Genomic DNA, 23,554 nt, shown 5'->3' on the forward strand with positions numbered 1-23,554 from the left:
ACTGGCCAAGCATAGAAATCTTTAAATTCACTTATCCCTGTCAAGTGGAAACACAATCTGATAACAAGCACAGACAGCCTCGGAACTATGCACATTCCTCCCAGCTGACTGCAGAACACGGGCCTGACACACCAGGTGGCTGCTTATGTGTTTCGGAATTGCTAGGATTCTAGCAGTATGTTATTCTTCATGAAATGTGCTCTTATAACTTTTTTTTTTTATCTCCGCACCCAAAGTTTTTGTGGGCTTCCTTCCAAATCGAAATAATGTCCCATGTGTTGTTAGGTAGGGGTTGTTGATTGAAGAAGGTAGTTCTGCGTATGCATGCGTCTGCTTTTGATTTTACAATCTGCAGCTTTTTCAAAAAACTGGAGGAAGGGAGAGGAGTATTGTAATGTAGATAGTGTCGCTCGACAGCTTCAGCTCCCATCATCCTCAGCATGCAGAATCTAGCAACAACCGGTGACCTTAAAACCATTGGATCCTATTATAATCTGGTGTATTTAAAACATTGCAAATACTGTTTTTGTGTCTTTGCTATTTTTAATAGCAAAAGGCATTTAAAACTTTTTTTCAGGGTAGGGTCTTAACAAGCATATACGTTTTCAAAGATACAATGTGTAAGATTGGTAAGAGCAAGTCTAGTCTGTCCATTTGTGCTGGTTGTACGATCAAACCTTAGTACCTGTCTTCTGTCCAGATATGTGTTATGCGGTTCGTATGCATGGTTAATTTCCAGCACATTATTAACTTCTGCTGGAAGTCTATTCCATTTATCAACTAGACATGTGAAATTAGGCCAAAAAAACGTTTTTTGACCCTTTCGTTTTCAGACAATGAATTATATTCTCTGCCCATTCAGTTCGGACAAAAATCTGAGCCATTTTTAATTCAGGAACAAAAATCATTGCCTGGTGCCCACATTCACTCACATTCTGCTTCACTCTCATTCTCTCACACTCTCTAAATGTTCTTCTTCTTCCTTCTATTTTTCATCTTCTCTCTTTTATCTTTTACTTTCTTTTAATAAACTAATATTCAATATATGCAGTGGCGTATGGGGCAACCAGTCCCACTTCTGTTCAGGCCGGAACTCAATACCTCAGGGTTTAAAGGACAAAAATCTCAGGGTCACACAGTCTGTAGCTGCTTCATTCATATTCTACTCAGATCTGATGATACATGAGCCTCCCAGTTAGTGCTTGTACTACCAATATGTCATGGTTTGATAACCGTACTTGCATGCAGTTGATTCAAATAAATGCATCTTTGAATAATGAGTTTTTGATAAGGACTTGTATTAAAGTATTTTGGATCACACACTTGGCAACTTGCTACATAGACTCTTCCTTATGGGGTATTACTTTTACATTTAATGAGTCTCAGGGTCCCCTCATATAGACATTTCCCAGGTATTGCACGTGCAAGCAACACACAAACAAAACAGTGAGCAAAAGTACATTTTTGACTTGGAAACCAAAACATTCCAATTACAAACAACCTACAAGAAGAACCTAATGAAGGATCTACTGGATTTGGGCCCGATATGTACAAGAAACTAGAAAAAACTAGGTGATTTTTTTCCACTCACAGAAACAAAAATAACTAAGAAAATTCTAACATGAATTCCAATACATGACTTCAGAACACAAATCGGTGATGCACAAACTACTCAGGGTCTTCAGGACCTCTTAAGGTGTTCATCAGGATGATATTTGGGGTTTATTTCCAAAGTGGTCCCCCGATTCAGTACAATTACTAGCATTAGAGTAAGAAAATACTCATTTACAAAACTTGTATAGAAATTGAATGTGAGAAGGACCACTTTCATTTTTCAACTGTTTGCATTGCCCTTTTATACTTTTTCTTCCATTATGTGCCTTTAGTGGCAATTTTTTTCTGGACATAAAAAACTAAATTGACTTTTGAAATTAAATACCTACTCAAGTACCCCCTGGTTTCTATTAGAAGTACCTTAAGTGGTACAAATACCAGTCGGAAATCCATTCTCCGCACTGTCTGGTCCAGGGCTCAATCAGTAAGTAAGATGGATTATATTGTTGTAACTATTCACAGAAGTGTCAAGTCATATTAGCAGCTACTGCAACATATCACTGCTATGTACATACAGACATTTCACTCGGAAGAATATTTTAGAAATGCACGTGAAAATATATATACAGCGTCCCTGGGTTCCTTCAAAATGTTTGTGCGGATTGCTAGGAGGTCTATGTAGTTTGATGAAAAACTTGACAAATTCCGGATAGTAATTCGTGTATTTTGTCAGTCTTTCAAACAGCGATCCCTGCACAAAAGTCCTAAGAAAAACTCAGGAAATAAAAATATTCTGTGTTAATTTTAGTGTGGGAATGAATGCACCTTTCAAAGGTTGCTGAAGCCTTCTCGTTATAGAATGTGGCAGGATCCTGTTTTCACAAGACTTTGGATTCAGACACGCAGTCACCGTGTAATGACAGCAGCATCCAGGACGGCGGTTTCAAAGTTGCCATCCAAACGAGTGCCGACATTGTTTCATTCAACTCTAAAGTATATATATGGAAGTTTTACTTTACAGAGAGGGTTATAGAAAAGAAGAATGGCCTCCTAGCAGAGATGGTAGAGGTTAACAAGTGGGGGAATTTAAACGGGCCAGGGATGGGCAGATGACTTCGCTGAATCTAAGAGGAGACCAAGGACCGGTTCAAATTTTGCTGAGAAAATGGGCAGACTAGATGGCCCGAATGCTCTATTCTTTGTAAAGACTTGTTAATGAATTACTACGTTATCTATTATATTCAATGAGTGATTTCAGTTTTGATTTATTAACAGGGAACACTTAGAGATGTTTAACTCCAGACTGTATGACCCTGATAAGTAGCCAATTCACCTTGAGACGTTGTATCAGTTTCTTTCAGGGGTGTACCGTATTGGCCCGAATATAGGCCGCACTTTTTTCCCCCACTTTAAGACTTTAAAGTAGGGGTGCGGCCTATATTCGGGGTCTAGCGCCCGACGCCCAGGACATGCAGTCCTGGGCGCCGGGCAGGCAGCGGGGTTAAGATACAGATCCCCCGCAGCGGTGCAGGGGACCTGCATCCTACTGTCTGATACGCTCAGACAGCCTCCCCTGCCAGCACTTCCCACGGGGGGAGTACCGGCACGGGAGGTTGTCTAAGCGAATCGCACGGACGTTCACCGGCAGCGGCGATGCGCCGTTGCCGGTGAACGTCCGCACAATGCATTTTAACCCTCCGACTTACCAGGGCAGACTCCCGGGTGTCTTGCAGGGCCGGCGGAAGACACCTACGCAATACGCGTATACAACTTCCGGTGCCGGTACTTCCGCTGAGTGCCGGCACCGGGAGTTGTATACACGATGTGCATAGATGTCCCCCTCCGGCCCCGTAAGACACCCGGGAGTCTACTCTGGTAAGTTGGGGGGGAGGACAGAGTGGCAGCATATCTCGGGGGGGGACAGAGTGGCAGCATATCTCGGGGGGGGGAGAGGACAGAGTGGCAGCATATCTCGGGGGGGGAGAGGACAGAGTGGCAGCATATCTCGGGGGGGAAAGGACAGAGTGGCAGCATGTTTTTTGGTGCTTTTTTAAAGAAAAAAACTTTTTCTTTAAAAAAGCACCAAACTTTTAGGGGGCGGCCTATATCCGAGCCAATACGGTATTTACTAATGTCCATAAGATTACATATGCATACACCACTAGTATAGAAAGGCCATTTCTGGATATAGCCCTTCAAATATCACATTTAAAGTCATAGGCTTGTTTTGATAAATGTCCATTTCTGGATTTCTGTGCAGTTTTGGCAAAACATGCGCACAGAAAACTCAGCTAAACGTAGCCAAGGTAGGCAGTTATGTGATAAAGTAACACACGCACTGCATGTGACTTACTGCTTCTAACGTGTGGTTGTTTTTATAGGGTGTTTTATTTTTTCAAGTGACTTGATTTTACAGAATACCATGTACTAGATCTAGCCTAGTGAAAAACTGGAGTATTAAAATACAAAATAATAAGATGGGGATTGTTCCTGCCCCCCCCACACACACACACACACACGTTTACCTTTTTTGATGGATTACTTTGCTTTATTCCTGAAAAATGCCCCATGCCGACAGATTGTTGTAAATGAAAAGTTATAAGAGAAGGCCAAACTTGCTTCACCCTCAAGCTAATTATATGCTACCTATGACTAATTACACTGTTTACATTTCTTTGTTAATTGTGTCCTAAATACTTAGGAATTCCTAGCAATACACAGAAACATAGAATTTGACGGCAGATAAGAACCATTCGGCCCATCTAGTCTGCCCATTTTTCCTGATGTAGGGGTTTAAACCCCCTATACATCTTATTAAGACACTAATAAATTGAAATACATACATTAGCCCCAAAGTACTTAATTTTTCACAAATTCTGATAACAAGCACTTCACGAGAAACAGTATTATGATGTCAGTGGTAATTGTAGATCCGTTTGGCCATTGGTCCTTTGGGAACTGTGTCCAGGTAGTACAGGTAGCTCTAGTGTTATGTGTAAAACCTACCAGTGCTCTGTGTCTAGAAGGCAACGATTATTTATTAAGTATAAGGCCTACTGCCCTGTGCAAACAATCTTGTCATTGAAACAGCCCTGTGCTCTTATCTTCTTGGGTAATACCACTGACAATACCAATACCGCAGCCAATTAACGTAGTGACCAAAAACATATTTAACAGACAGCCTACTCAATATGATCTATATAGATAGAACATAAATGGTCCTGATAGGGTGTAAATGCTGCCTAAAATCCTTGGTACTGTGGCTATATGTGGAGCAAATAAAACACAGAATAAGAAGAAGTGTCCAAAAGCAACCCAAGGAGCATCTGCCCCCCCCACCTCCCATTGCCAGTCTGGCTAGGGGCAACACACGTTACTGCACACTACTTCTGGATTACTAGGGAGATTTTGTAACGTCCTCCACAATATGAGATATGATGAAACGGTATCAATGTGCCAGTTGTGGGAAGAACAGGTGATGGAAATATTCTGTTTAACGGAGAACTCCCAGAGCCAGGAGGAACACACTAATAAAACATGGTCCCGTCTGCTTCATATTTACTACTAGCTACATAAAAATAACCAGCAGAATGGCTCTCCACCCAAGTTTTTGGTGCATTATTTAAATCTGTTTGTTTTTTTCCCATTGCCGAAAGCATGATATTTTTCAAGTGTTTAAATGAAATCTATTTGATATTTAGAAATTGCACATTCTGTGGGTGGGAACTGGAACACAGATTTTGACATTCACCTCCATGTTCATAAAAGTGCTGCTTTTGTGAAACAGAGATTTAGTCACATACTTGATTTTTTTCAGGTCTGAAGGTTAGAACTGAATTTATTATGAAAGATTATTTGCAAAAAAAAAAAAAAACCCACAGCCAACTGCGCAGCAGGTTCTAGGCATGGGATTCTTGCTAGTTCTGTAAATGTCAATGAGATCCACTGCAGAACAGCCACGGACTGAATAAACCTACAGCGGTCCTGTGTACGGGAAATCAAAAAATCATACTGCAAAATGTATTCCGTCACACATGACATATTCCAGTATAAGGAAACGTGGTAGATTAAGGAAAAAAGTGTTGTTAGTCTTAAAGGCTTATTGGCGTGCTTATTAGCTCTTGTAGCACCAACTTCTCCTCCTGAAATATTAAATGTACCACATTCTCTCTAGTAAGCAGGGGCATAATCTGACCGGTGCCCTCTAGTGCTAAGGTGGTTGGGCAGGTCATTCTATTGGGTAATCAAGATGCCCACTGATCAGTCACAAGGGAGATCTCTGATCTTCCCATTTGATCTTCCCATTTCCCAAGTTGGCACAGCCTCCATGGCATGCTATACACAATGCTATGCATCATTCTGAGTGATGACATCACACCTCAGCACTCAGTAGAATGGATGATGACATTTGAGGTTGGTGCAGAGGGCTCTGCCCTTGGACAGCCCTAGGACAGCTTCAGACATAAATACACCGCAGTAAGCTTGATCCAGGTTAAGCACTTCTTTCATAGTCCCATCACCACAAACATTACCGTGATGTCATATGATGTTACCTGAGAACGTCTGTGAACAACCTAAAGACAAAGCCAACCAAGCAGCCCAAACTAGACTTGGCAGACAACACATCCAATGTGTACTATACAGTCCTGTCTAACATATATTTAGTGTATGAAAAGTATCCAGTCATGGTATAAATACTGCTTAAAGTGTCTGTTACTTTTGACTTCCAGGTGGTTGTATGTAAACTGCAAGTAAGAAATATATAATATAATATAGAAGCTGTAAATATATAAGGAAGCATGGTACATTAAGAATAAATCAATGAAAGCTTATTCTGTTATCAATACTAACAATTAGTAATAATAATAATCTGTTAATTTCTACTGTTTCTGGTCTTATCTCCAGTAAAGTACCGGTATTCTAAATCACCAAAGAGATGGTATTTCATTTATATTATGTTTATATATTTGTTGCCAACTTTATTAGGATCGGAAACGCAGACAGTTTTTGTTTTTTGTATACATTGTACAGCCAATACACTGTTTTTTGCAGCATGCTTACACCTGTTTGGTAGGCCTCGTATTATACATTTGTATTATTTGAGCCTGAGACTAGCTTAGCGCACCGACACTTTTTCTTTTCCCTGTTTGCACATATTTGAGGTTGTTGGCTCCTCATCAGTCTGGTTGCAGCTTGCTGTCCAGGGGTTAATGGGGAGGAGGTTTAATTGCCCCTCCCCCAACACATTAATAAGGTTTTGGTAGCAGTATAAACTGCTTTGTGTGCCCACTACGTAGGAGGTGAGAGTAGGTTCTCACCCTATTGAGAGTGTGCCTTGACGTGGCGGGTGAGCTTAATTATGCTTTGGCCAATTCATATAACCAAAACCTCTCATTTATATTATGTTTATATATTTGTTGCCAACTTTATTAGGGTAAGAAGCGCAGACAGTTTTTGTTTTTTGTATACATTGTACAGCCAATACACTGTTTCTTGCAGCGCGCTTACACCTGTTTGGTAGGCCTCGTATTATGCATTTGTATTATTTGAGCCTGAGACTAGCTTAGCGCACCGACACTTTTTCTTTTACCAAAGAGATGATTGAACGTTTACCTTTACAAGATCAAAGCTGATTTGCAATACAATAATACTTACATCGAGCGGCTGTATACATATATCCATAAGTGCATGCAATATTTTGACACTCTTTATTTGTACTGTTACACCATCCTCACATTACTTTATAGCCTGAAAGCATTTCCAACTGTCCTACAAACAGACCGTATCTCGAGTAAACCTTTGCTTTCAATCAGTCTCTATTTGTTTAAGAAAGAACTCTGAATTTTATACACGTTCTTAGGACAGACAATGGCAACTCCTTCAACCTTTAGGTAAATCAATATTAGAAGTGTTGTTACATGGCTACCGGTTCATAATTGGATGTTTCAAAAGGGGGTAAAGCATTTACCTGCACAATATATTCAAAATGCAAGCAAAAAGCTTTTTGATTCTTTGGGAATACTAATTATCTGCCTTTAAACATGTGCTGCATCTTATTAATTGATAACTAAACCGTGCTTGCATCTGACAATGAAGCATGAACTTTTTTTTAATAAGCATTGTGGATTTTTTTTTATATAAACCGAAATAGCAATATGGCATAGCCCATGGCTAGTATTAGATAGGAGCTATAGATAGCAGGTAATATATGGCCCCAGTGGAAAATGTATTTTGGGTTAGAAATATTAAATAATAATAATAATTAGGCCGGGTAGATGTCTCCACTTAAATCCTTAATACTTTTCTCATTGGCTGTGTATGAAGAAATAGTTACAAATAAAATACACAATTGTGGATGTTAAAATATACTTTTTAATAAAACATCAATTCATGCAGAATATACATTTTTCCAAGCCTGAGTTCCTGAATAATGTGTGTTTATTGTGTTTTTTTCTAGTGAATATCAGTAAATGTACTGCGTTGATCTGCCATCCAGCAGACAAACATTACCAGACTCCGCTCTCCCAGCGCTATTGCCAACCTGGTAATTTTATACTCATTTTGCAGCCAGGTAGCACCTGACAAATAACCCCTCAGGACCCACCAACACAATTCCCTATTGTTACCACAACTGTAGCTGGATCAATGTTGCATGACCAGCTTATTGCCAGCAGTTCTTCTTTGTAGAAAAGTACTAATTACCTAATTAGATCTAAGGTGAGGACTCGGCTACGCAGGTGCAAATTAGCAGAGAGCATAGGGAATTTTTTTTTTATCAGTAGCTATTCATTAGTGTAGGTGAATAAGAGCAGGTGTGTACCTATAATGAGGGATAAGTCATGGAACACTGGTGGGTACACTTTCAACTTTGCACTTTTAAGGCACAGGAGCCGACGTCTCCAGGGTGCCTTTTGAAATTATGTTTGCGTCTCGAAATTATGCAAACAACACATGGAGGAAAACAAGATTTTGGAAATTTGGAATTCTTCTTTTATTTATTTATTTTTAACCGAAAATGGCAGTTCAATTTTGTCTGTGCCACAATAACGCCTCTGTACTATTAATTAAACACAATACATTCTTGATTCTTTACAAAAAAAGGAAAACACTGTAAGTTTTTGATCCTCCTATCCACCCTATCTTTTTATAGTATAGTCAGTGCGGGATGAAGGGGGTCAGTCATTTTATATAGTATTAAAAATGATTTTATCTTACAAATAATACACTTGAAATTGCGATCTGTCTTATGCGCAGCTGGTTCTAGATCATTGAATATCTAGACATTGAATTTAGATTGAATTCTTTAATTGACAGAAATGTTGAATTTTAATATTGGACTTATGTTTTCCCCAACAGCTTCATATCATGTAAGTAAAAGCTTACAAGGATCAGTATAGGAATGGTAAAGTGTAACCAAATTGTTCCATGGAACAATATAGACCATTACATTAGTTTCTATGGGAATAAGGCCACCAAAATCACTTTAATACATAACCTGTTTTTGTTTTCCCTGAAAAAGTTAAAAAGAACAGGGTCTACCAGACCAAATACAGGTATTTCTCTAATGCTAAGGCTATAATTACTCTGGGTAAGCACAGGTGTCACAGCTCAAATAGTAGCCAAAAGCAAACTGTTAAGAACAGACTCTGCAAACACATGATGTTAACTGCCAGAAAAAATGGCTACAACATCCAGATAGTGAATCCACCGTACGCAGAGCATCAAAAAGTATTGGGCTGCTGGAGGGTTTGCTTCACTTCACCGTTTACAGCACTGGCAGATCCACCATCAGAACAAATTAATAGACATGTGCAAGTGTGCCAACAACTATTCGGACAAGTTGTTTGGTTCATTTATTTTTAGACATTTTTACATTTGGAAATGAAATTTGTTGTTCGACGTCCACTCTCTCTTTCATACCCTCATTCACTCTCTCTCTTTCCCTCTCTCTCTCATACCCTCATTCACTCTCTCTCTCTCATACCCTCATTCACTCTCTCTCTCACACACACACCCTCATTCACACTCTCTCTCACACCCTCATTCACGTTCTCTCTCTCCCTAACTTCTCTGCATCCTCCACTTCCTTCATGTAGAAACAATGATTCGATCAGCATGCTTGGGAACTCTCCAGGGTTTGGCCAGTGACTTCGCGGGAGCGGTGTTGAGGCACTCCACACTCCCTGCCCAGTTACCCTCCAACAGTGGTGTCTTCCTGCATGTAGGGCTAGCCACGGACATCAGCGAGACCATGTACCTGCATCCTGCAAGGAGAGGGCTTCAGGTAGCTGGAGACTCAACGTTTCCAGGTATGCCGATCAGGGCCCGCGATGAGCAGGAATCTGTTCATCAGTGTCTGTGTGTATGTGCCTAGCGGCCCCAAAGGGGCTTAAACCAGCACTTCTGCTTCTGCTTTACCAGCCCATCCCTGTGTTCTTTGCTCCCTACTTGTCCTATGGCTTCATGATGCAAGGAGCAGGGTAAAAGGATATATACAGAGGTAAAGGTTGAATGAAAAGGAGATGGCATAGTTGGCTAGTTGAACTTTGTACATGTACATGTTTTGGACTGGCCCTTGCTTTATCATTTTGTAATACTATTGTTTTTAGCATTATAATCATTTATTCTACTTCCACCAATAGTACCAGTGATGATTCCAAAAGCTATTAATAGAAACGTGACCAAAAGATCATGAAAGAGCCTTTATTTGGCCAAGATTTCCTTAAGTCAAACTTTTTTCATAGTAGAAATACAAAATACCAAGAATATATTTATTACGCTCAACTTTTTTAAAAAAAAATATATTTTTGATCTTGGCAGTTTAAATGAAAAAAACAGCACATATTGCCTTAACATTTGTTTACCCACGGAAAAAAAATATGAGTGAGATATTTCTATCTCAGATTGAAAGTCCTGGAGGGCCACAGGCTGTTCTGCTGTAACAGATGTTCTATTACGAGTAATAATAGACAACACACGTATTTAAATCATTCGTAGAGGTATATACCGCGTTTACACTTAATGTTAGAACTTACTGTTTTGTTAAATCATCAGGGCTCTGGCGGAAGATTTTAAATTACAAGAATAACTTTATGACTGAATCACAAAACAGCCTCTGCTACTCTGAAAATTCACATAATAATGTGAAACATTTTCCCGTATTTTTTTTTTTTTTTTTTTTTACGTCTCAAAAAAAAAAACAAGCGATCTCTGGCAGCTGCTTGCAGAATCTATAGAAGATGTCAGACAAAAGTTTGCAAGAAGCGGAGAAAGTGTTAGCAGAAGATTTAACTCGATTGCTTAGTGTACCGCATTTAGATTTAAATAATGAACCATCAAGATGCAAGAAGAAGCGATTTATCACCTAGACGTCATAAAAACCATAACCAACTGTGGCAGGGTTTTAATTGCATAGCAGGGATACTCGGAGAAAAACAAGTACACAATGTCTGGAGCCAAAATACACATATTTTAAGCGTAGGTTTATACACATTTGACATCACGGTTGTGCTGCCAGATTTAATGAATATGTTTCATCTGTTTTATCATCTGTGTTTCTAACCTGCTGTGAGTCCTACTCTTTGGAATTAACGCATTTGGTGACCACTCCATGGAACGAGCCTTTCGCGAACATCATTAACTATTTGAAAGCAGAAGCCGGAGAGAGGGTCACACAGCCCAAAATGCTCAGGCCCGCTGGAACTCAAAGGGTTAAAATCGAATAAAAGTAGCTATATATACCCTTTGGGGGATTGCAAAGGGATGATAATAGCGTAACTATATTCTCCGCATGTAGACGGCAGATCTGAAATGTATATTCACTGCATGCTAATGCCGCGGAAGGGGAATGAAGTCCTGTTTTGTGTGTCGCTCTTGGCGCCCAACAAGGATGCTGTTATTCCCGTTACTTGACATATTATTTTCTTTACTTGGTAACTTCGGATTTGGATTTTTTAGCGGCTCTAGACTCGGGTATGTTTAGTAAACAGTTTGCGAGATCTAGGTTACTTAATAAAAAAAGCAGCGGTAAGAATATCCAGGTACCTAATTTATCACAGCTCGTGTCTGGGATTTACCAGACAACTTGTAATCAAAGCTTCACATTCTTAATTCCAAACAGAGTGAAAGGTTAGAGTTTTCCTGTCCTAATATAAATTAAAACTGTAGGACGCCAGTGTTTGCATAAAAAATTATACCTGTTACCTAAAAGGGGAAGAACGGATTTACAAATACTTCTTGCTTCAAAGTATTCAATTTGCACATGTGCTAAAAACATACCAGTCCCGTAAAATTACACCCTATATTATTATTATTATTTATTGATCTAGATATAGTGTCATCATATTCTCCAACATCATACAAAGGCCCCAAAATGCAGCTTCCAAACAAGGCCAGGCTTTGGCAACTAGTAGCCCTCCAGCTGCTGTTTGTTCATAACTTCTATCACTCTCAGCCAGCCAAGGGCACCTGACGCTCTAAAATGGAGAGCCTTTTAGTGCAACCCCTCAAATGAGACACCGCTATGTATATATAGAAAGGGATGAATGGTTTAATAACCGCATTGCCAAATGTTCAATACGGTTTGTAATATGTTCAATTGTTTTAGTCCGTGAATTTTAGAAAAGGGTTGATTGGTTTTCTATACTTTATCTGCCCTTAAAAAAATAATGAGAACAGAGGCAGGGAAGGGCATCTGAAAGTATTTGATATGATGAATGTAAGGTTAGAAAGGTGGTCTTATACATTCCTGCGTACTACACTATCCCATATAATATACAAAACTCCCCCATTTAGTCCCTTAGTTGGGTAATCCATTGACATTTTACCGGAGGAAGATATTGGGAGATGACAAAATAAATCTTTCGTGAAAGGAAGAAAAACAAGGTTAATAGGCTTTGTTTAACTGACATTTGATCCACCCTATACCATCCTCAAACCTGACCTCTTGCTTCGATCGATTAGAAGACAGCTGAGTGCCGCAGCATGCATCAGCATCAAGGTCCAAATCACATTTCAGTTTCATGTTGAGAAGGTCAGATTCTTCAAAATGCACTGAATGCGTGTCTATACTCCGACACCACAAAGGCCAACCAACTCAAATTGTTGTTGTGTGTTTCTTTATGTTATTGGCGGATAAAGAACATGGCAGACCTTCTTAAAACATATAAATTACCCTCAGAACAGATAAACTAAGGGGAAAAGACAAGATCTCCCTACATGATCTTTTTTGATAAAATTAAACAAAAATGGAAGCTCAGTTTCATTGGATTTTAAAAAAAGACCAAATTAATTCAAGCTCAACCAGAGAGCTGAACCTGTACAGTAGTTGGCCTCATGGATGTGTTTGATGGCTCCAGGGCAACATAATATTACCTATCTGAACCCTGAGACCTGATTGTTAAACTCTCATTTACTACTAATATATTTGTACGAGGGCATGTTTTGCAGAAACGGTTATGACAAGCAGTCTGCTTAGTTTAGAGGAGAAACATTACAGCAGTAAGTAATAGAACTTATGGTTGATGCGGAGGTTGTAGGTTTTTACAGTCAAGAAGTTCCACGATGATGTTTATAGGTGGCATCATCTTCAACAGGGGTGTCATTAGTAGGGCACTAAAGCCATAAATGTTTCAGTGGGCATCCTTGACTTGAGACTGAAGCCAGGTCCAAGTTGGGAATAAAAACCAGACGTGGAAATAATTGCATTCCAGCCCCATAGCATTGCATCATTATACCAGCCCCACAACATGTCATTATTTTCTTCTTCATAAGGTAAGACTGAATTTTAAAGCACATTTGAAGAGCATATTTTTATAGATAAGACAGATATGAAGCACATAGGGCTTTATATATATATATATATAGTTAAAAGTGCAAATTCCAGTGGAAAGTGGTAAAAGTGAGCAATCAGCAAGAACAGATGTAACGTAAGGAAGTTCTACTTTTGTGAGAGGGTGATAGATAAATAGAGGAGTCTCCAACCAGAAGCGGTGGAGACTAATATAGTGAGGGAATTTAAACAGGCATGGGATAGACATAAAGTGTACTCACTTTATTACCTGACCAAAGGCTGATAGGTGTTTAAACCCCTTATAGAAGAAAGAAAGTAGGCAGACTAGATGGGCCGAATGGTTCTTATCGGCCATCAAATTCTACGTTTCTATGTTTTTATGATCGCCATGGTGATTAGACTACATTTCGAACTTTGCCGCACAATAGCTCCTTATGTAGCACCCCCATTGTTCCTAATATCACTGTTGGCCATTATCCCATGCAATTGGGTCAGACCAATCAATATTGTCAGAATAAAGATAATCAAGGATTAATCAAAATCCAGCTAATAACGCAGTCTGCCAGCTACAGGGGTGGCAAAGTTCAGTTATCAACACAGGCTGCCAGCCACAAAGGCCAGTATACTATTTATATCCAAATAATCATATGTTCCCCGCTATCATTCTCCTCCACCTACTGTTTCTATCCCATAAACCACCAACAAAAAATAGAATATTACAATAACTAATAACCTTAGCCTAAGCCCCTCTCTCACATACTACCTCCTAAGTATATTACAATATATAAATTACCTCAGCCCAAGCTCCCTCACCTCCACTTCCTACCCCCCACATAAACATAATTCCTTCACCCCAGCAGCATTTCGTCCTCAAAGTTGATGTGCAAGAAAAGTGGGCAAGCGTAAGAATCTGAGCGACTTTGACAGGCTAAATTGTGATGGCTAGATGACTTGGTAAGAGCATTTCCCAAACTGCAGCTCTTGTGGGGTGTTCCCGGTCTGCAGTGGTCAGTACCTATCAAAAGGGGTCCAAGGAAGGAAAACCGGTGAACCAACGACAGGGTCATGGGCAGTCAAGGCTCATTGATGCAAGCGGGGCTAAGGCAGACAAGCTACAGTAGCTCAAATTGCTGAAAGTGTTAATGCCGATAAGGCTGATCTCTGTATATAATATTAAAATATATAATTGTCGCAGCTCAATCCCCGCCACCTCCACTTCATACCCTTCACATACACATATCCTGCAGCTTGGATGGATGAGCCGTACTGCATCTGCGTGCGGGAGGGAAATAGACGGCGCGTATGACTTCCTAACATATCTGGGTCAAGGCGGCATTACATCTTGTTTGCGGATATATTCTGCAGCAGCCCCAGGGCAGGCGGCCTACTGGGAATTTTCCCGGTATCCCATTAGGCCAATCCAGCCCTGAATGAAGCAGTATTATAATGTGGCTACACCTGCTTCTGACTTGAAGATAAAGATCTAGAGACATCCATCTCAGCTAGTTCTGGGAATAAAATTCTGGTAAGTAATTGGCATTGTAGAATAGTGTGCACAGTCCAACTCAAGTTCTTGGAATCTAGCAACACCCCTGATCTTGAGATCTAATTATAAAGAGGGACACAGGTTTACTGCAGCAAGAAAAGGGAAGAAAGTGGCAATGAGGATCAGTGCAAACCAAAATGAAAGAGTCTCTGGATAGAAACAAGAACTTGAAGATTTGATCTTAAACAAGTCCTCAAGGAACACCAAAGGTTCTAGTTGTATTTGTTTTTCTATTCAGATCTACTAATCAAATCCTGGCCTAGTTAGAAGTTTGATTTTAGGGTTTAATTTAACTGAAAGATGTGTATTAAGTGAAAATCCATGCACAAACTTTGAAAACCACTTAATAGAATTTAGCATAAAGTGGGAATCCTGAAAGTTGCTAGTTCATACTGTGACAGGTCCTGTTAGCTGAAGGCCATAAATAAAACGTTCAGGGATCTTAATCACAGTCCTCTGGGACAATAAGACTCAGCAACACACAAAATCATAAAAGAAAATCCTAGCATCTAATTGGAGCCTTCTCTGGCTATATTTTGCTTAAATTACCCACCTGAGCCCAATGAAACCCTAATCTGGATTAATGTGCACGTGTAACAAATATTTTAATAAGTAGACCCTATCTTAAATGATGATTAACTGGTAACATTTAGCATCATTTTATCCTTTTCATAGCTAGCTCTTAGAACGTCTATATAACTTCGCTATATTAACAGTGAAGCACTGTTAAGAAAATGATTTGACGACATCAGCGTTGTGATCTAGAGATAGCAGGATTGAGTAAATTATATGTCTCTCTCATTGCAATGGCTCTTCAAGTACCCACAGGTTTATTTCAGTAATGGCCAGAAAAAAAAACTCATTATCACCTGGCAGTCATTAACAGCCTTTCGATGAGATGTACAAACATTCCTGTTGAAGAATGTGCAGTCCTTGTTTTTGATTCACAGCTCAGCTCTTCATCTAGATGATGCCTTGGGTTACCACCGACTCTAAAAAAAGGCCAAAAGTTAATTGACAAGAAGGTCATACTCCTTGTAATCCCGAAAGAAGCCCCATGAAAGTGGAAACCTGCAAATGAGTGCATTTTGTTGTCCTTTAGCATGGATGTCAGATCAGTTAATAGAGAAGAAATACAAGTACATTACCGAACAAATAATTTAGTATCATGACAATATACAAAACATATTGGGAATAGACGGGGAGATTGTTCATAATATTTGCAATAAATAACAATGTATGAATAAATATGTGAATTTCTCAGTGGAAGAACCCCTATACAGTCTCTGTCTCCTCCTTGTTTGCGGTCCTTGGCATTCCAGTCTAACAAGCGTCCATACGGTCGGCATAATTGCCTCTTTGCTCGATGCCTAGGAAATCTCCCAAGGAGGACAGTATTCTGAGAAGTGACGTATTGGTTTAAGGGATGAGCGATCGCATCGGCTGCAACTAACTACCCCCTTCTTACGGGAAGGGGTTACTCCAAGTCGGGTGCCAGGAATTAAGTATTATAATATCCTTTCATTTGGGAAAAAAAGTTGAGAACAAAATCATGATTTAAATTAGTGATACCTTAAAAAAAGATAGAGAAAAAAAAGGTTTTGCTCCTATAAGGAATGTGTTGTACTCAAATCACTCATTGGGAGCAGGCATTTCATGCCCAAGAATCCATTACATTAAAATCAATCCATTTTATCTTAATATTCCATTTCATCAATTAGTATAGCTCACATTTGGAAATTGTATATGCAAATTTACATACAGAATTTTCCATCGTAACTATATGATCCATTTTCATTTTAAGGAACGTATTATGCAAAGATAGATTGATTACAACATATCTGTAACATTATTCATTAACCAGACATTTTGTTGCAATAAGAAACTTAGTTTTTTAAATTGGTAGTTTTTTTAAATGATTTTTCAGACTATCTCACAAATTATTCCATATATAAAAGTTGTTTCACATTGTTGTAGGCAGTTTACTCACGAATAAAGTAAACTCGTTGGAAAAGAACAGGTTAATGCTGATGTGGGTGAGCGGATCTAGCCTATCTAGCCTATCAGGAAGGGGTGTTATGTGCATTTTATGTATTATGTACCCGGTCACATTAATAATAATTGGTCAGTGCATTGATACCAAGACATCCTAGCAACTTTTGTAACGTGGCTTGAACCTGTGAAAATCCCAAGGTTAACTATTGACAGGGCTAGCACAAATGTGTGTAAAGGTTAATGGGCAGAGTAACAAGTGATTAATGATAAAAAGCCATAAACATATGTGTCAGATGTAGAAATCAACACTACTTACTACTTATGTTATTCTACTAGTAATACAACTAATTATTATTATTATTATTATTATTGTATCATATATTACCAGCAATTTACACAGTGCTTTACATTGTATTTTTACATTATTGTTATTTTTGACATATTTAGAGCAAACAGACTGTGCAGTGCAGGATAATGAGATTATACATTTAAAGGATATATTTAAACAGAGAAAGAAGGTATGGAGGACTCTGCTCACTAGAGCTTACAATCTACAGTTCTTTCCTGTGGCTTTCTCAGGCTTTCTACAAAGAGCGGACAAGGTGAGGCCAGAAATGAGGACGAATGGGCCTTTGGCCACCAGTAACCAACAGGAGCAATCGCAACCCAGTGAGGCAATACCCCCGAACAGACTCGGGAACAGCTCCGTCGGAGGCGATTAATATCTCTGTCAGATGCCTTACAGATACTGAGCTGCAGCTATTAAATCAAGGGTCTTGAGTTTGTACCTACCATTACTAGTGACAAGCTTAAACCTGACATTGAACTTAACCAATTTTTCTCATTCACTTTGTTTGAAAGCTTTATTTTTGGAGCGAACCCATGTAAGTCACCTGCATTGTCTGATACCACTGATGGCTCCAAACTACCAATCTGGGACCTCAGTCTCTGTAAGTGCGTTTACTTTTAACTCCGGTGTTGAGACGTATATTAAATGATGCAAGTTGAAAGTCAAAGGTTCATCATTACGTTACAGTCAAACAAAGACGGCCAATTACTTCCCTTGCCTGATGATGCAAATATATATCTATCAGAGCAGCTGATAGGGGTAAGCACGTTGTGGGTATGGATACAATACAGCATACAGCATATGAACAGCTTAATGAGTCCAGCCACTATACTCTGCTGCCAGGGACACGGATAACATAGGGCCCTCCAACAGCATTTTGTGGGTATGTTTCCTAATTAAAGATCACCCCAAAACACCCCATAAATATTTGCTTATGTACCATGGAGGTCTCCAGCCTCTTTACCTCCACACCTCATGATGGTGGGTTGCAGGCTGTTGGCACAGCTACGAAAACATTTGATATTGATGGTGAAAATATGAGCTTTCTTCTGGATCTCATCCACATTGCCATTACAAAGAACTACTTTTATTTCAATGGCAAATATCTGCAAGTACAGGGAACAGCGATAGGGTCGAATCCGGCCAAATTATTTATGGATATGTTTGAGCATAATTTTGCATGTGGGAGTATGGCGTCATTTTATCGATGGGATTACCTTAACTCTAAATTAGACACTATTTCATTTACATTAGAGTATAACAAAACGACCATTCATTTCCTTGATGTGAGCGTCTCCCTTAATTTAACTTTTAACTTATCCTTTGACCCATATAGAAAGGAAACCGATTACATATCTTTTTTTTTTCATGCATTCTCTTTACACCCCAAGAGTTTGACCCTCAGTTCTTACCTTATTGACAATGAGAATACATATTTGGCTACGACCAAATGTTTTATATCCAGGGGCTATGACTCCAATCCTCTCAAGCATTGTGCAATAAGCACTAAGCAGAACGCAGGGATGAGCTTCTCTCGACAAAGTCCAATAAAAGCACCTCTTATAGATTTCCATGTGTAATTACTTATTTCGCCAAGTCAGAACAGGTATGCAACATCTTGAATAAATTGACAATCAGATAAAAGGATTATTGAGTTGTTCCAACAACCACCAATGATGGCATACAGTAGGGTGAAAAGTGTCAGGGACTTGCTGATAAATAGGTGTCTAGGTGTGGTTGGTGTATTTATTGCAAAAGTACAATTCCAGGCCATCAGATTGCGCCTACTGGACTTTATAGCTTAACTGGGCCGGGCGGCCTCATGAATTATATTGATTGCTTTGATGTGGCCAGGTATCTAATTCAGATTTTTAATATCTTTTTTTATAAAACATATATCTTTTACTTTCTCCAGCTGCAGAAATTATTTCAATTTTTGGCTTTTACACTTTACTTTCAGATATTTATCATCACACAACATATATCTATATATATATCTGTATCTATAGATATATATATATATGATACCCATGTATCTTTTCCAAAAATAAACCAGGTGTCTGGGCCTATATCTAATTTTTTGATCGACATTTACATACATTCCTTGTTGTATTTATTTATATTGCGTATGACACTTTATTGCATTATGTAAATAGCATCATGTATATTAACCTTCTGTATTATGCATTTACTGTATTGTTAATGAATAACCTTATGTGGTGTTTTACACATTGCTTAATCTGTAACTCCTATACTTTAATGCTGGACATTGTTTACATCATAAATAATAATAAATCTGTGGGCAGTTATCATTTTCTTCTATTCTCTAGCTCCTTAAGAGTTGTGTTTTGCTACTTCATGATGTCATCATGTCAAGATGCGATTCATCATGGCGGGCAGCCATTGGTGCAAGTAGCTGGGGTAGTTATTGTTTTCATCTGCAGGAACATATATATATATATATTGTACTGCCTTTAGATCACCCTTGAGAAAAAGACCTAGCAGAAAACGTTAGGGATCTCCACACTCCTGTCACTGACACCTTTTTGTATTGTTTATTTTATATTATTCTTGTAAGCATCCTAATGATGCAGATTAGTACATTTTGTTTTTGTACAACTTTGAATAAATACTCTGATTTTGCATATTATCTGTGTGTGCTCCTCCTTGCATTCTTTTTATTAGCTTTCTTGGTGCCAGGCGCATAATCAGTGGTTTGTAGAGTAGAGGGATAGACGGGTAAATGGTCTCGCACAAAAGGGTTAAACAACCCTTTATATTTTGTCCCAGGTCTCTGCAATTAACAGAGGTGAGCCAACAGGAGCCAGCTTCATGTAGACCATTGTGCCATATCTAACCTATCCATTCCTTCTTTCTGTAAAGATCTCGATCATTATTCATCCCTGGTCTTTTCTTACATTGAGAGTAGCCTTATTCCCTTACTACATTAGCGTCTGCCACTTCTGCTGGGAGGCTTACCTACCAGGCCCAGACTGGCCATCTGGCACCCCGGGAAAATGCCTGGTGGGCCTCTACCTGACATCGCACCATATACATAGAAGTGGCAGATCGGGTGCTCTAGGGTGCGGCCACTGTCTGGATATCCCTGGCCAACAATATGTGAGCATAAAAACCTCACGTGTCGCCTTTCATATCCAGATGCCGGCCACACTGGTGTCATTAGCAGCCGCTTGCCTTAAAGTGCCAGAGCCATCTTGTTATCTTCATTCCACCCCTGTTACCTACTACCTTCTCATTTTATTAGTACTGTGCAATCGGTTGAAAGTATTTTTACATGCAGATGAACGCAGAGCAGTTTTGCTGGATTATTTGTTTTAACGTATATATATATGTATATATATATATATATATATATATATATATATATATATATATAACGGAGTGATTCCCCAAAACTGTCACATCAAGTGTGGTTTAGTGCTGGAAATGTACATATTCAAGTGGCAAGTGATTGCCAAGCAAAGTGTTACAAAATAGCTATTGTGTTACAATTCAGCTGCAGGATGTTTCAATCAGCCTAATTAGACTTGTTTCCTTAATTTAAATATGTTGTTTAAAAATCTGTTGGGAAGATTTTGTGAAATACATAAAATTTGAAGCTTAAAATAAAATGAGCTCCTAAACGGGAACATTAATGTGCATATTAGTTTGTTAGCGTGTCAGCTGGGAAAAGGGAGTTACTTTAGACAAAGGGTAAAATAAGTTGCCCTCTTTCCTAAAGCCATGTTTGGTAAGAAAAATAAATTGTACATGGTGACATGTATTTCCATTTAAATATTGAGCATACATAGATATGATGCCATGTATGATTGCTTTGGCTTGATTATTTTTATTGGTGGAATGATTTGACTCATGTTGGCTTCGCCTCAATTAGTATCCCAAGTTACAGACCTGAAAGACATGAGCCGGTAGCCATCCAACGTGAGTAACATCACAATACCAGCCCTAATACAATATTCGTGTGGTTTGTACTTTTTAAGAAGTTCTCCAATGCTTTCTTGATCGAATTTGTGGGCAGATGGTGGCGTTCATGGCAGAAATTGACATTTAAGGTCAATTGTGAACATTTCATGTATATAGCCCTCCTATATGTGGATATACTGTGATGATCAGATGGACTTCACTGCTATGCTCACCCCATTCTTGGAAATCATGGGCGATATTTGAAAAAGAGCAACTCTGGAATATAGTTAAGGTTACATAGTTAATGTCTGAAGTCATTCATGTTCAGCCATCCTATGAAGGGCAAAACTGTATTGACTTCTTTTGTGATCTGCTAGAACTGCTCTCCTTAGAATATGAAGCAGTAGAGCTTAAGACAATGAGAGAATTTAAACATGAAATAGGGACATGGAAACTGAATCTAAAGCAAAACCAATGCCCAAATACCCTTTGGCGTTCATACAGAGCAGACTAGATATGCCCAATAGTTATATGCCATCAGTTTATATGTTAGATTAACCTGTCACCAGGTTTCTATGTTTTAGTGGTGTATTTGCCATTAGTTTTCTTTCATTTCTTCCATTGTGAATTGGATTCTAAACTGTAATTTTTACTAGCTTGTAGCGCTATGGTCTATTAACTATTGACTAATGGGCATATTGGTGGGCCGTGGTTGGGAATGGGCAGAGCATAGACAGGGAAGTGTACTGCCAATACGACAAGAATAATAAGATAACCATGCCTACCCAATGGAGGGGTAGCAAAGTAAATCCCAGTACAGCCAGCTGGTCCTTACTTCATATGGATCCATTTATTTGCAAGGTTATTGTATGTATGTGGTAAGAAATGTATGCACTCACTGTATTAATACCCAAACTCCCTGATTGTATTAAATAGAGGCACCCTTCCTAAAATTTGGAGTATGGCTCCTTTAAACCCATCTCTACACATGCCCTCAAACATGCTCTATCAAAGCTGTTGTGTTTATACAGATGCTCGTTGACTTCCACCAACAGGAAAACTCCTTTGTTACGCAAAGTGATGACTATTCCCTTCTGTCTCTTACTGCACATTCCTTGGGTCAGTGTGGTTTGGAAAGGAACCCTTCCATCTACTTGTAATTTCTCCAAGTGACGTACCCTTGTGCATGTTTCAGAAAAGCCCTCAGGTAAAGTAAATGGAAATTCTAACCGGCAGTAATGCACCTGGTGTTTTTTCATTACCCCATAGATACAGTTGAGAAAATTATGTTTGAATCTTCCTCAACACACCCTAATGACACTGTTCATATTCTAGGTGTGGTGTACCCTAGATCAGTATCATATTCAGAAGCGATCCTTTTATATGTCTTGTGAACATGAAATGAATACTGAAGAATTCATGTTAACAATAGTCGTTTCGGGATCATCATTCTATTTGCGTAGGATTTTTGTCTACTGTACAAGCAGTGGGATATATGCAGTGCTATACCTATCTTTTTGAATTGCTGTAGAGAACTCACCAATTAAAGAAAATCTTTCTCTAAATTATTTTTATTATTCTGATTAAATTAAAAAAGAAACCGAGACCATTCTAAAGATACTTTTTCCCAAGTAATCTTTACTCTCTTTAGTGTATGCGTGAGGGTTGATGCAGTAGGCTTGGCCAAGGACAGCTTCCCCAGACCCCAGGACCTACCTAATGCTGCGCACCCTCTGTTCTGAGCACCTGGACATTACTTATGTCCTGCTTCTCTGCCGCTGAAGGATGTGCGGCTCAGGGGAAGAGTGCTCCAAAGTGCCAATGGGACATCTTCATCTTTTCAGCTACCCACGAGTGCACTCTGCCCCGCATTAATGTAGCAGAGGCCTAAGGTTACTGGTGCCTGGGTGCCGGATTTCCTTGGTGACCTCAGCCCAGCACCTCCCTCATAACTAACTAACACACATATTTACAAACATCCTAAAATGCAAACTCACTCCAACAAACACACACAGCATTTACTTACAAACACTATACACTAGCACACACACTCTAACAACACATGCGGACACACACAAACTCTAAAAACATACACACTAGCACCATACACTAACACACACTCTAGCAGCATACGCAGACACACACTCACTCTAACACCATACACAATGACCCACACTCACTCTAACACCATAAACTTATACATGTATACTCACAAACAAACAAACATACTTGCAAGTTACATGGGCTCCTGGCACATGCATCTGAGTGGAGAAGCTGTCCTTTTTTGACACTCTAAACCCCTTCTCCCTGACTTACCTATTTTCTAGTAGCTCAGATTGTTTTCTGGGTATCACCTGGGTATAAAACAAAAGTATTCTTCTTTGGCAATTTGGAA

Source organism: Spea bombifrons, chromosome 3, assembly GCF_027358695.1.
Source record: "Spea bombifrons isolate aSpeBom1 chromosome 3, aSpeBom1.2.pri, whole genome shotgun sequence".
Classification (NCBI taxonomy): Eukaryota; Metazoa; Chordata; class Amphibia; order Anura; family Pelobatidae; genus Spea; species Spea bombifrons.